Source organism: Tenrec ecaudatus, chromosome X, assembly GCF_050624435.1.
Source record: "Tenrec ecaudatus isolate mTenEca1 chromosome X, mTenEca1.hap1, whole genome shotgun sequence".
Taxonomy (NCBI): domain Eukaryota; kingdom Metazoa; phylum Chordata; class Mammalia; order Afrosoricida; family Tenrecidae; genus Tenrec; species Tenrec ecaudatus.
In genome coordinates this window covers 79771597-79785957 of record NC_134548.1, presented here as the reverse complement: position 1 = coordinate 79785957, position 14361 = coordinate 79771597, and the positions used below count along the sequence as shown (strand labels likewise).

Below are 14361 nucleotides of genomic sequence, written 5' to 3'. Positions count from 1 at the left end.
TGCAGGTGGGACATGCTCCATCAATGAAAGGAAGCTAGGAAATTACACCCAAGTGGCATTGCAACCTCTCTGGATCTTTGGGAATAATATGATGGGGGAAATTGATTCTTCCGAATTAGGTAACCAGTCATAGTGAAGAAAAGCAATCTGACCGAAAATGTTAACGTGCAAAAAAGAAGAAACTGATGACAAGACAGTACAACCATGATCATTAGCCAGTGGTTTCAGTTAAAGAAAGGACCTCTGGTGTCACAGAGGTTACGACCTCAATTGATAACCAGAAGGTCAGTGGTTCAGGCCCACCAGTCACTCTGAAAGAGAAGGATGTGGCAGTCTGCTTTACAGCCTGTGAGAGCCTATGGAACGGTTTTACTCCGTCCCACCAGGTTGCCATGAGTGGGAACCCACCCGAAGGCTACAAGTTTATGGGTAAAGATAAACCAGCCATAAGAGCAATAGTAAAAGGGTAGAAATAATAAGCCTGATGCATATGTTTAAATGGTGGCTTTCTGGGAAACAAAAGCAGCAAGTCAAGGACAGCAACAACCTCTGTGAGTTCTGTAGCCAAAGATAGATAACTTTTTCTTCACCTCAGCAGCAAAAGTCTTCAAAGATGAGAGAGCTCAAACAGTAATAAGTTCTATTTTTCTCCACAATCATCATTATAGTCCTTAACACTTGGCCTCTTGGACCTACAGGCCCTAAAGATCAAAATAGAGCCGAGAGTCATAGCTTCGGTCCATTCTTCTTTGAGTTCAAGCCCAGCACTGAATGGAGTTAGAAAGAGTTTTCATGATCTTTAATCTGAAACTATGCCAAGAACAAAATATTGCATTAAAGGGTTCATAATCTCCACATGAACCCTTATAGCTTCACCTTGAGGTGAAGGAATATGTGCCTGTAGGTACTGAACTACATTCAATATACTGTGTCGCTGTTGTTGTTGCTCGGTGCCATTAGGGGGCCCCAACCCATAGCAACCCTCTGCACAACAGACTGAAATGCTGCCGAGTCTTGCAGCATCCTCACGGTTGTTCCTATGCTTGAGCCAATCCATCTCATCAAGGGCCTTCCTCTTCTTTGCGCCCTTCTACTTTACTAAACATGATGTCCTTCTCCAAGGACTGGTCCCTCCTGAAATATATCCAAAGCATGTAAGAACAAATCTTGCCATCCTTGCCTCTGAGGAGCACTCTGACCTTACTTTTGTCTTTCAGCGGTCCATGAAGAATGGACCGAAGCTATGACGATCAGCTCTATTTTGATCTTTAGGGCCTGCAACATTCTTCTCCAACACCACAATTCAAGGGCGTCAATTCTTCTCCATTCTTCTTTATTCAATGTCCAACTTTTTAACATGCATATGATGCAATGGAGACTACCAGGGCTTGGTTCAGGTGCACCTCAGGCATGCAAAGTAACCTCCATGCTCTTCAATACGCCAAAGAGGTCTTTGCAATACATCTTTTGCTCTCTTGATTGTTGCGTCCATGAGCACTGATTGTGGATCCAAGTAAGACAACATCCTTGACAACTTCAACTTTTTCTCCATTATCATTATGTTACCTATTGGTCCAGTTTAGAGGATATTTTATCTTCCTTACATTGAATTGCAGTCCATACTGAAGGCTACAATCCTGGATCTTCATCAGCAAGTGCATCAAGTCCCCCTCACTTTCAGCAAGCAGGAATAAGCCTTCGTCTGATCCTGATGCCACATTCTTCTTCATATAATCCAGCTTCTCTGAGGATTTGCTCAGCATACAGATTGAACACATATGGTGAGAGAATACAACCCTGATGTTCATCTTTTCTGATTTGAAACCATGCAGTGTTCCATTGTGCTGTTTGCACAGCTGCCTCTTGATCCATGTACAAGTTCCCAGTCAGCACCATGAAGTGTTCTGGAATTCCCATCTTTCTCGAGGTTACCCACAGTTTATTATGGTCCACACAATTGAATGCCTTTGCATAGTCAATACAAGGCAAGTTAACATCTTTCTTTTTTTTTGTAACAATTTATTGGGGCTCATACAATTCTTATCACAGTTCATACATATACATACATCAATTGTATAAAGCACATCTGTACAGGCTTTGCCCTAATCATTTTTTTCTCCTCTTTTCTTTTTTTACATTTTATTAGGGACTCATACAACTCTTATCACAATCCATACATACACATACATCAATTGTATAAAGCACATCCATACATTCCTTGCCCCAATCATTCTCAAGGCATTTGCTCTCCACTTAAGCCCCTTGCATCAGGTCCTCTTTTTTTTTTCCCCTCCCTTCCCTTTCCCCCCTCCCTCATGTGCCCTTGGTAATTTATACATCGTTATTTTGTCATATCTTGCCCTATCAGGAGTCTCCCTTCCCCACTTCTCTGCTGTCCCTCTCCCAGGGAAGAGGTCACATGTGGATCCTTGTAATCAGTTCCCCCTTTCCAACCCAATCACCCTCCACTCTCCCAGCATCATCCCTCACACCCTTGATCCTGAAGGTATCATCCACCCTTGATTCCCTGTACCTCCAGCCCTCATATGTACCAGTGTACAGCCTCTGCCCTATCCAGCCCTGCAAAGTAGAATTCGGATCATGGTAGTTGGGGGGAGGAAGCATCCAGAATCTGGGGGAAAGCTGTGTTCTTCATCGGTACTACCTCGCACCCTAATTAACCCATCTCCTCTCCTAAACCCCTCTATGAGGGGATCTCCACTGGCCGACACTTGGGCCTTGGGTCTCCACTCTGCACTTCCCCCTTCATTTAATATGGTATATATATACATATAAACACATATACACATAAATACACACACTTATATCTTTTTTTTTTTTGCATGATGCCTTATACCTGGTACCTTGGCACCTCGTGATCGCACTGGCCGATGTGCTTCTTCCAGGTGGGCTTTTTTGCTTCTGAGCTAGATGGCCGCTTGTTCACCTTCAAGCCTTTAAGACCCCAGACACTATCTCTTTTGATAGCCGGGCACCATCAGCTTTCTTCATCATATTTGCTTATGCAAGTAAACATCTTTCTGGTATTTTCTGCTTTCAGTCAAGATCCATCTGACATCAGCAATGATATCCCTAGTTCCACGTCCTCTTCTGAATTTGACCTGAATTTCTGGCAGTTCTCTTTCAATGTTCTGCTGCAAACATTATCAGATGATCTTCCACAAAATTTTACTTGTGCGTGCTATCTGTGATATTGTTCTATAATTTGCGCATTCTGTTGGGAATGGAAACAAATCTGGATCTTTTGCAGTCAGTTGGCCAGGTAGCTGTCATCCAGATTTCCTGGCATAGAGGAGCAAGTGCTTCCAGTGCTTCATCAGCTTGCTGACACATTTCAATGGGTATTTCATTGATTCCTGAAGCCTTGTTTTTGGCTAATACATTCAATACAGTTTGAACATCTTCCTTCCACACCATTGGTTCTTGCTTATATGCAACCTGCTGAAATGGTGGAATGTCCACTAGTTCTTTTGGGTACAGTGACTCTGTGTTCTTTCCATATTCTCTTGATGCTTCCTGCATCACTCAATATTTTGCTCATAGAATCTTTCAAAACTGCAATTGGAGGCTTGCATTTTTCTTCAATTCTTTCAGTTTCAAATATGCTGAGAGTGTTCTTCCAAACACTTTCTAGTTCTAGGTCCTTGCACATTTTGTTATATTTGGCTTTTTCTTCTCAAACTGCTCTTTAAATTTTTCTGTTGAGCTCCTTGACTTCATCCTTTTTTCCAATTTGCTTTAGCTACTCTACAATTAATAGCGAGCTTCAAAGTCTCTTCAGACATCCACTTTGATCTTTTCTTTCATTTCTGTCTTTCAAAAAAAATCATTTTATTAGGGGCTCTTACAGCTCTTATGACATCCCATACATCAATGGTACATTTCTGGCTTTTTATTGACCTTTTGCCTTCTTCATGAATAATGGTACTGATGTCCTCCCACAGCTCATCAGCTCTTCTGTGTTCAATGTGTCAAATCTGTTCTTGAGATGTTCTCAGAATTCAAGTGGCATGGACTCAAGGTCATATTTGGACTGTTCTGGACTTGTTCTCATTTTCTTTAGCTTTATCCTGAACTTACATATGAGCAGTGGATGATCTGTTCCACAGGCTGCCCCCAGTCTGGTTTTAGTTGCTGATATTGAACTTCTCCATCATGTCTTCCCACAGTTGTAGTCAATTTCATTTTTGTGTATTCCATCTGGGGAAGTCCATTTTGTTGCTGCAAAAAGGGGTTTCTATGAACAAGTCATTGATTTTGCAAAATTCTATCATGTGATCTCCAGCTCCAATTCTATCACCAATTCCATATTTTCCAGGTACTGTTCCAACTACTGTGCCTTTAGATGAAAGAAAATATTCTTAGTCAACGTCATATAGTTACTACCTAGACAGGTCTTCTCCCAGTGAAGCTTCTGCAGTTTCTTCTTAAGGGAAAGAGAACTCTCTCCCTAAAGATGAGAATCAGGCAGACCACGATCTGGATTCAGAGTCCAGAGTGCTCACCATCACACCATGGGACCAGTGGTAAGAGCACGATCTTAATGTTGCTCCAGATACCTGTGTGGATCAGTACACGAGTGGGGTGTTCATTGACACCACAGGAGTCATGAAGCAGAATCAAAAACTAATCATAATGTTGTCTCTTCTCTTTCAACATTTTTACCTCCAGTGCAGAATAACCAAGTCCAAGGGAACGATAATGGCCCAGATACCCACTTGTCAGGAAGTATCATTTGCATTTGATGCTAACTCTGCTCCTGAGTTTGCAAGAGTTTATGCCTCACTGCAAAGTAGCCCTCACACAAACTCACTGATTGTGATAAGCCTTGCTAAGGAACTAAAAGAATTTGCAAAACGAGATAGTACTAGGGATGTGCTGATAGGCAGGGGGAAAAGCTAGCAAATGTCCCACATGGTTATTTTTGTTTGTTTGTTTGTTTGTTTGGGAAAATACTGATGGCCACTACCTTTTCAGCTCAAGCTTTTTAAAAAAATTATTTTATTAGGGGCTCATACAACTCTTCTGACAATCCATACATACATCATTTGTGTCCAGCACATTTGTACATATGTTGCCATCATCATTCTCAAAACACTCACTCTCCACCTGAGCCCCTGGCATCAGCTCCTCATTTTCTCCTCCTTCCCCACTCCCCTCTCCCCCGAACCCTTAATAATTTATAAATAATTATTATTTTATCATATCTTACACCATCCGATGTCTCCCTCACTCAGTTTTCCGTTGTCCGTCCTCCAGGGAGGAGGTTACATGTAGACCTTGTCATCTGCTTCCCGTTTCTCCCTCACCCTCCCTCCACCTTCCCGATATCGCCACTCTTACCACTGTTCCTGAGGGGCTCACCTGTCCTGGATTCCCCATATTTCCAGTTCCTATCCATGCCAGTGTACATCTCCCAGTCCAGCTGGTTATGTAAGGTAGAATTGGGATCATGATAGTGGAGGGGGAGGGGGAAGGAAGCATTCAAGAACTAGAGGAAAATTGTATGTTTAATAGTTGCTACACTACACTCTGACTGGTTCGTCACCTCCCCACAGCCCTTCTGCAAGGGATGTCCAATTTCCCCCAGATGGGCCCTGGGTCCCCACTTTGCATTCCCCCTCATTCACAATGCTATGGTTTTGTTTTGGTTTCTTTTGTCTTTGATGCCTGATACCTGATCCTTTTGATGCCTTGTCATCTCACAGGCTGGTGTGCATTTTCCATGTGGACTTTGTATTTTTCAGTTAGATGGCTACAGCTCAAGCTTTCACTCCCATGATAAAACACGTCGCGCTGCTTTTGAACATTCAAATGGTAGGTTTAGCTTTTATAAACAATCAAATGCAGAAAGCCATATTCCTATAGTTGATCTACTTGGACATTCAACCAGGGAGGCGGAACATGGAGGTTTTTCATTATTCAAGGTCTTCATTATTTGGCTCTGCAACTTACCACCTCTGCAAGTTGACCAGTCATGGTTCATGCTGATGCATTGCTATACCTGTGGCATTTTGTTATATATGCTGACACAGGTAAATATACCTTAATAGATTGATGTTTTAAAACAGATTTATTCTTAACCCACTTTTCTGTTGTCCGTCCCACAGGGAGGAGGTTATATGTAGATCCTTGTAATCAGTTCCCCCTAACTACCCCACCTTCCCTCCATCCTCCTGGTATCGCCACTCTCACCTCTGGTCCTGAAGGGGTCATCTGTCCAGGATTCCCTGTGTTTCCAGTTCCTGTCTTTACCAGTGTACATCCTCAGGTCTAGCCATATTTGTAAGATAGAACTGGGATCATGATAGTGATGGGAGGAAACATTTAAGAACTATAGGAAAGTTGTATGTTTCATTGTTGCTACCCTGCACCCTGACTGGCTCATCTCCTCCCCATGACCCTTCCATAAGGGAATGGGCAGTTGTCTACAGATGGGCTTTGGGTTCCCACTTCATACTGCCCCTCATTCTCAATGATATTTTTTTTCTTTGAATCCTGATATCTGATCCCTTTGACACCTCGTGGTCACACAGGCTGGTGTGCTTCTTCCATGTGGGCTTTGTTGCTTCTGAGCTGGATGGCCACTTCTTTACCTAGATTTATTCTCAACAGATTCATTTATTTTTGCTAGATAAAATGAGGAATTACTTACTGGAGAAGCCCAAGGGAAACCCTGAATCTTACACTTTGGGAGCAAGAAAAAAAAACTTTATACAGTTTATAAACTTTTATTGCTCTCAAAATCTCTTGTGATTATAACTGTTTTATATGCAACAGAGTTTAGGGGTAGGGAGCAAGGTCTGTTGGGTTTATTTATTTTATTTTTTTAAAAAAGGAACACTTGGAGATTTTATTATGAATTTTCTTTCATCCATGTGCAAAATTGTCACACTGTAGATTATGTGATTCTCCTTAACACCTCCCCCAGTCTTTCTGCTGCTGCTCATTGTGATTTTCTACATAAAAAGCACACTCCAAATACAAAAAACTGGAAAGTGATATTCAAACTATATGTTCACAACAGCATTATTGACAATAGACAAAAAGTGGGAACAACCCAAAAGCCCATCAATATATAAGCAAACTGTACATAGAATGAAATATTAAATCATGAAAGAGACTGAAGTCCCAATATATGCTGCAGCATGGATAAGCTTAAAAATATTATGCCATGCCAAAGGAGTCCAATGCAAAAGGTCACATAAGGTATAATTCTAATTACATGAACTATTCAGAGAAGACAAATCCATAGAAACCAAAAGCAGCTTGGTGGTTGCCAGGGATTGAAGAGAGGAGGTAAGGGAGAGCAACTGCTTAATGGGTATGGGATTTCCTTTGGGAGTGATGAAAATGGTTTAAAACTAGGTAGAGGTGGGAGAGGTAGAACCTTATGAACAGACTAATGGCCACTTATTTGTTCATTTTCAAATGGTTGGTTTTATCTTATGTGACTTTCAGTTCATTAAACTCCCTTTAACCAGAACCAACTCTTGATGTCCAGAAGCACACAAATGATTGGCATCTGTTTGTCTAAATGAAGCCATTCTTTTCCCTAAAAAAGAAAAAGCAACAACAACAACAACAAAAGTGTCAAAAATAAGGCTTTTTTTCATATAGTCTCTGAAACCCTATGGAGCAGTTCTGTTTTTCCAATAGGGTTGCTACCAGTCAAAATCTACTCCATAGCAATAAGTTTTTGTTTGGGTTACATGGGAATGAAAGGTAACTATATTTAGGGATAAGTGGGGTTGTCTTTCCAACTTCTGCAAAGGCCCACATAGAGGTGCTGGAAAGAAATCAGGCAGCCTTTGGACACCTGTGGAAAACCCCAACTGAGCATGCACAGACTAGGACCCCCTAGCACACGTGAAACCCCAAACTTAGCCTCCACCCAGGCCATGCCATCACCCAGGTGGGCCTAAACTCAGTCACAGAAGTCAACCAATACCTTCAAGCACATCTCCCCAGCCAGGGGACAGGAGAGAATAAAGGCAGGAAGCACCGCTCTGCACATGCTTTTGGCACCCCCTTTTGGCCTGCCGCAGGTCTCTTTTGCTCTGCCCTCACTCAGGGGCATCATGTAAGGAGGGCCTCTAGAGGTGCAGGGTGCACGTGCCAGCGTGCCCCCTCAGAACCCTCTCAGGGCCCTAAGAGCTTGTTCTCTTGGACTCCCCAGCTCCACACATGTGAGTGCTCTTCTCCACGTAGTTGTTTGTGCCCAGTTGTGAACCCCAATGTGGCTTCCGCGCAGCTTGGCATGCCTTCCAGAAATAGTGAGTACCCTTTTGAGACTGTAAAATCTGCACCTTTTCCTTTCCTTCATAAAAACTCATTTGGATTACAAAACACACTTCAGCAATTTCTTTCAATGGGTAACGTAGAGAACCAAGGTGTACCCCACGCCAGAAACCTAACAGGATCAATTAGACAACAGCAATTTGAAGGACAGGAAACTTGAGTGATAGTATGTTCATACCAACAAGGAAGGAACAAATGAGGGTGAGAGGGGTCGCACCACTCAAAGGATGTAGGCAATGTCATTGAACTGTACACAGAGAAACTGTTGGATTTTTGTACGTTTTGTGTGTATTCTCGACAACAATCGCAAAATAAATAAAATGTAAAGGAAAACAATATTCTGAGGACATGACATGTCAAGAAACAAAAAAGTGGTGATTTTCGCAGGGCGAGGCTCATCCATTGCACTCCGGATGTGCTGACCCCTGCGATTTCCTCAAATGTGGGAAACTCGACTACAGAATTTGTGGTAGTGGGGACTGCGTTCGCGCTCTCCCCTAACGGAAAAAAAAAAAGAAACAAAAAAGTGTGAAGCAAGTTAGTGGCAAAGAAAAGTGGGAGTTGAGGGTGGGTTGGAAAGGGGGACCCGATTACAAGGATCTACATGCGACCTCCTCCCTGGGGGACGAACAACAGAAAAGTGGGTGAAGGGAGATGTCGGACAGGGCAAGATATGACAAAGCAATTATTTATAAATTATCAAGGTTTCATGAGGGAGGGGGAGCAAGGAAGGAGGGGTAAAAATGAGGAGCTGATGTGAGGGTCTTAAATAGAGAGCAAATGTTTTGAGAATGATAAGGGCAATGAATGTACAAATGTGCTTTACACAATTCATGTATTATGGATTGCCATAGGAGTTGTATGAGCCCCTAATAAAATGATTTAAAAAAAAGAAAAGTGGGAGTTAAAGATTTGAAGGACTACCTTTGATTTGTCATCACCATAATTTTTTAAGATTTCTTAAGTGGAGGGAGGGCAGCTAATAAAACATAAATAAAGCAGGAGTCTGAGAATGGATAATAGTGTCTCCTATAAAGAGAATATTGAAAACTTAGGAGAAATGTTAGAAAACCACAGTAATATGAAAGACAAAGTTACAATGTGGGAATGGAGTATGGAAGGGGGAGCAATCATTGGAATGACACAAACACAATTGAAAAACCCGTGTTTCTTAGAGTTCAATAACTTCATCTCTTACTGATTATTTGACACTGGGAACATGATTTAACCGCATTTAGTATCCTCAAATTCCTAACTTTTAAAATGGGGATAAGGGCCTCTCTCTCTCTCTCTCTCTCTCTCTCTTATAAATTGTTTGACGGGGCGTTCTTATAGCTTTTATTACAATCCATACATCAATTGTATCAAGCAAATTTGTACATATATTGCCATCATCATTTTCAAAACATTTCCTTTCTACTTGAGCCCTTGGTATCAGCTCCTCTTCCATTCCCCCCCTTGTGACCTCTTGATAAATTATAAATTATTGGGTTTTTAAAAATCATTTTATTAGGAGCTCATACAACTCATCACAATACATACATAATACAATTGTGTAAAGCATATTTGTACATTCATTGCCCTCATCATTCTGAAAACATTTGCTCTCCACTTAAGCCCCTGGCTCATTTTTCCCTCCCTCCACACTCCTCCCTTCCTCATGAACCTTTGATAATTTATAAATTATTATTTTGTCATATCTTACACAATGCAACGTCTCCCTTCACCCACTTTTCTGTTGTCCATCCCCCAGGGAGGAGGTCACATGTAGATCCTTGTAATTAGTTCCCCCTTTCCAACCCACCGTCCCTCCATCCTCTGGGTATGGCCACTCTCAGCACTGATCCTCTAGGGATCATCTGTCTTGCATTCCCTGTGTTTCCAGTTCCCATCTGCAGCAGTGTACATCCTCTGGTCTAGCTAGATTTATAAAGTAGAATTGGGATCATGATAAGTGTGTGTGTGGGGAGAGGGGTGGGAGAGTAGGAAGCATTTAGGAACTAGAGGACAGTTGTATGTTTCATTATTGCTACACTTCACCCTGACTGGCTCATCTCCTCCCCGCAACCCTTCCATAAGGGGATGTCCAATTGGCTACAGATGGGCTTTGGCTCACCACTCCGCACTCCCCCTCATTCACAATGATACGAATTTTTGTTCTGATGATGCCTGGTAACTGACCCCTTCGCCACCTCGTGATCACACAGGCTGGTGTGCTTCTTCCATGTGGCCTTTGTTGCTTCTGAACTATATGGTCACTTTTTAGCCTTCAAGCCTTTAAGACCACAGAAGCTATAACTTTTGATAGCCAGGCATCATCCACTTTCTTCACCACATTTGCTTATGTACCTGCTTTGTCTTCAGCGATTGTGTCGGGGAAGGTGAGCATCATGAAATGCCAGTTTAATAGAACAAAGTGTTCTTGCATTGAAGGAGTACTTGACTGGAGGTCTAATGTCCATCTACTACCTTTATTCTAAACCTTTACATATATGCACATAGATCTATTTCCACATCCTCATATCTAAATATATTTACATATGTACATGCCTTTATTTAGACCTCTATATATGCCCTTTGCCTCCTAGCTCTTTCCTCTATTTCCTTTTACTTTCTCTTGTCCCACTATCATGTTCAGCTTTCATTTGGGTTTCAGTAATTCCTCTCAGTTACGTTATCCTTGGTCACGCCCTACCAGGCCTCCTACACCCTCCTCACCACTGATTTGGATCAATTGTTGTTCCCTTGTCCCTGGGTTTGTTAACACCACTTCCTTTCCCCCCACCTCCCCCTCTCCCATGTCCCCCCAGAAATGTCGGTCCCATTGTTTTCTCCTCCAGATTGTTCATCCAGCCTATCTTATTTAGACAGACCTACGAAGATAATAACATGCACAGAAACAAGACAGCAAAACCAAGCAACCAAATAAAACAAAACAACAACAAACCAATGACAAAAACAAAGCAAAACACAACAACAAAAAAGAAAAGCTTGTAGTTAGTTCAAGGACTGTTTGTTGGCCGGCCTTTAGGAGTGTTTTCCAGTTGAGTCTGTTGGGATGCCAAGCCCTGGCCCCAAAGTCTATTTTTGGTATTCCCTGAGGACTTTGTTGCTCTGTTCCCCCTGCTGCTCCATTCCATACCTTCAGTGTTTTGCCTCGGTGTGGTGGAATCAGATCAGACGCAATTACCACAGTGTGTCTCCAGGGTTGTCCCCTGTAGGGCTACGGGTCAGTGAGGGATATCATGCCTCATAGTGGGGCCAGCCATGTGGTCTTCTCTGTGGATTGGTTGCTCTGAGCGGAAATATCATCCTCAAGGCTTGGTGGGCCAGGATGTGCTCCACTTCTCTTCCTCCCCCTTCATTGGCTCCCATGTGCTCTGATCAGACACGTCCCACTCCCAGAGGTGCAGATTCAATGCTGTCCTCTGAAATGAATTCTTCTGGGGGAAGGGGCAGGTGTCCACGTAGTTGGGATTTGGGCCGGCCCCTCTAAAATTGTTTTTATATCTTACACTGCCCGCTAGCTCCCTTCACCCACATTTCTGTTGTTTGTCCCCCTGGGGGAGGGGGCATCTCTTTACTGATTAAATTAAATAATGCATGTAAAGTGTCTAGAAGAGGATGTTTGTTTTTTTAAACAATTTATTAGGGGCTCATACAACTCTTATCACAGTCCATACATATACATACATCAATTGTATAAAGCACATCTGTACATTCTTTGCCCTAATCATTTTTTTCTCCTCTTTTCTTTTTTTACATTTTATTAGGGACTCATACAACTCTTATCACAATCCATACATATACATACATCAATTGTATAAAGCACATCCATACATTCCCTGCCCCAATCATTCTCAAAGCATTTGCTCTCCACTTAAGCCCTTTGCATCAGGTCCTCTTTTTTTTCCCCTCCCTCCCCACTCCTCCCTCCCTCCTGTGCCCTTGGAAGAGGATGTTTTAATAAAGTGACTCTCAGGGATACCATGGATGGCCTCACAGACGCAGTTGACGCAGCTTGCCCACCATAGTTATGATTTTATGAGCAGCTCTGAGGACAAAGAATAAAAAGGGGGGAAAACATTTAGTAACGTTAGGTTTCTCTCTCCGGCCTAAATCTCAGCCTCGGTCCTTGGCTCCACGCGAGAAAGATTTCACGCCGAAGCCGGGCTCGTGATCCAAGTGAATTTAGTTCAAAGAAGCATCAGGTTTTACGCGGCACCCATAGGATTCCTTTGACCATGCGGCCTGGCAGAGACTGCCCCAGGTCACGCAAGGATCTCTCTCCTCCCACGAAGACGACCAGACCACCCAAGCAAGACAAGACAAGACCAAGAGAGCCTCTCCCTTCCGGTCCCTGCCTTTTAAGGGTTCCCGGGGGGGGGGAGGTGTGGTGAACGACCCCAGGTCAATTCCATTGGCTGAATTGCAATCACCCGGCCCAGGTGGGCTGCTCCAGGTGTAACGCCCATCCAAGCCCACCGGCGGGAAAATCCAGCTTTTGTCTTTTGCTGGCTCTCCCGGGCATGCATAATGGACTTCCCAGTTCCCTAGGCTAAGCTACCTAACATTAACATCTGTTAAAATAACAATTATGAAATCTCTTAAACTCTCAGAGGTTTGAAAAATAAGATTCTCAATACAAATACAGGGAAATAATTAAATTAGAGAAGTTTGCACACTTTAAGGTAACCAATTCTTTGAAAGCAAAAGGGCAGCATTTACCCAAGGACAAAGTCCAGAAAGGTTAAGAAGGAGCAACGGGAAACAAAGAAAAGCAGGGAGAAGGTGGAATGAGTGGTGTTCCCTGGAAGGGATTGCAGGGAGGGAGATGAAACAAAATGTATATGAATTGTTGAATGGAAAACTGATTACCTTCTTTGTTAACCTTCACCCACTACACAGTGAAATGTTAAAAAATAAATAAAAGAATAAAGGGATACTGCCTGTCTTGAGCAGTATGCTAATTTAAGATATATCTACATAGAATCTAACTCACAATAGTAACTCAAAAGGTTAGATAAGGCCGTGAGTTTTGTCTCACAAACAAGTCAGAAAAGAAAGATAGGAATGTAATCAATGTCACTGAATTGTACATGTAGAAATTGCCGAATTGGTATATGTTCTCCATCCACGCTCCACGAAAACCAAATATCTTATAAAGTATCTTAGTATAAAACGGCAAGAAAAAAGGGGAAATTAAGAAGCATGAAAGCATATCAAGTTTAAAACAAAAAGGCACACTTCATGTATATTTAACCCTAAGTAAAATTGAATGCGAATTTTAGAAAAAAATGTGTTGTTTCTTTAAATGGTCCATTTTCCAAAGATAAGGTTGAAGAAGCATACCCATATGGTAAAATAAATAAATTTTCTTCTCACATGCTGGAAATGATGTTTTAATCTCATATTTAGAAAGATTTATTTAATTAGCTTTATGAATGGATGTACTTTTGGGTAATGAAATGTAAATATGCAAGATATTTTTGCAAGATATCTTTTTAAAATCATTTTATTGGGGACTCTTACAACAAACCACACACCCATTGTGTCAAACACATCTGTACATATGTTGCCATCATCATTTTCAAAACATTTTCTTTCTACTTGAGCCCTTGGCATCAGCTCATTTTTTCCCTTCCTCACCCACCCTCTCACTCTCATGAGCCATCGATAAAGTATAAATTTTTTCCTATGATCAAATTATAAATTCTTATTATTTTCATATCTTATACTTCCTGCTGTCTCCCTTCACCTGGGGGTAGGGGTGTTATAGGTCCATCATTGCAATCGGTTCCCTCTTCCTCCCCCAACCTTCCCCCTACCCTCATGGTATCGCTACTCTGGCATAGTATACCATATGATATGATTCAAAATGACCTATACCAGTCCATTTCAGCTCCCTAATGATCTTTGTATGGTCTATTTCATTTTTTACAACTTTCAGTTTTCCTAAATGCATACTTCGTACTTTCTAATTTCCAACTCTTGATAGTTGCAGCATTTCCCTCTCATTTTCAGTCATGTGCCATCAGT

The 14361-nt window shown here is 42.0% G+C and overlaps 1 non-coding gene across 1 annotated transcript; it reads left to right on the top strand.

Moving 5' to 3' along the window:
* Nucleotides 1-8657: 8657 nt before the first annotated feature.
* Nucleotides 8658-8822, top strand: LOC142435121 (U1 spliceosomal RNA). Its single transcript, XR_012781261.1, has one exon. It is a non-coding gene; the product is annotated as a U1 spliceosomal RNA (small nuclear RNA).
* The last annotated feature ends 5539 nt before the right edge of the window (nucleotides 8823-14361 follow it).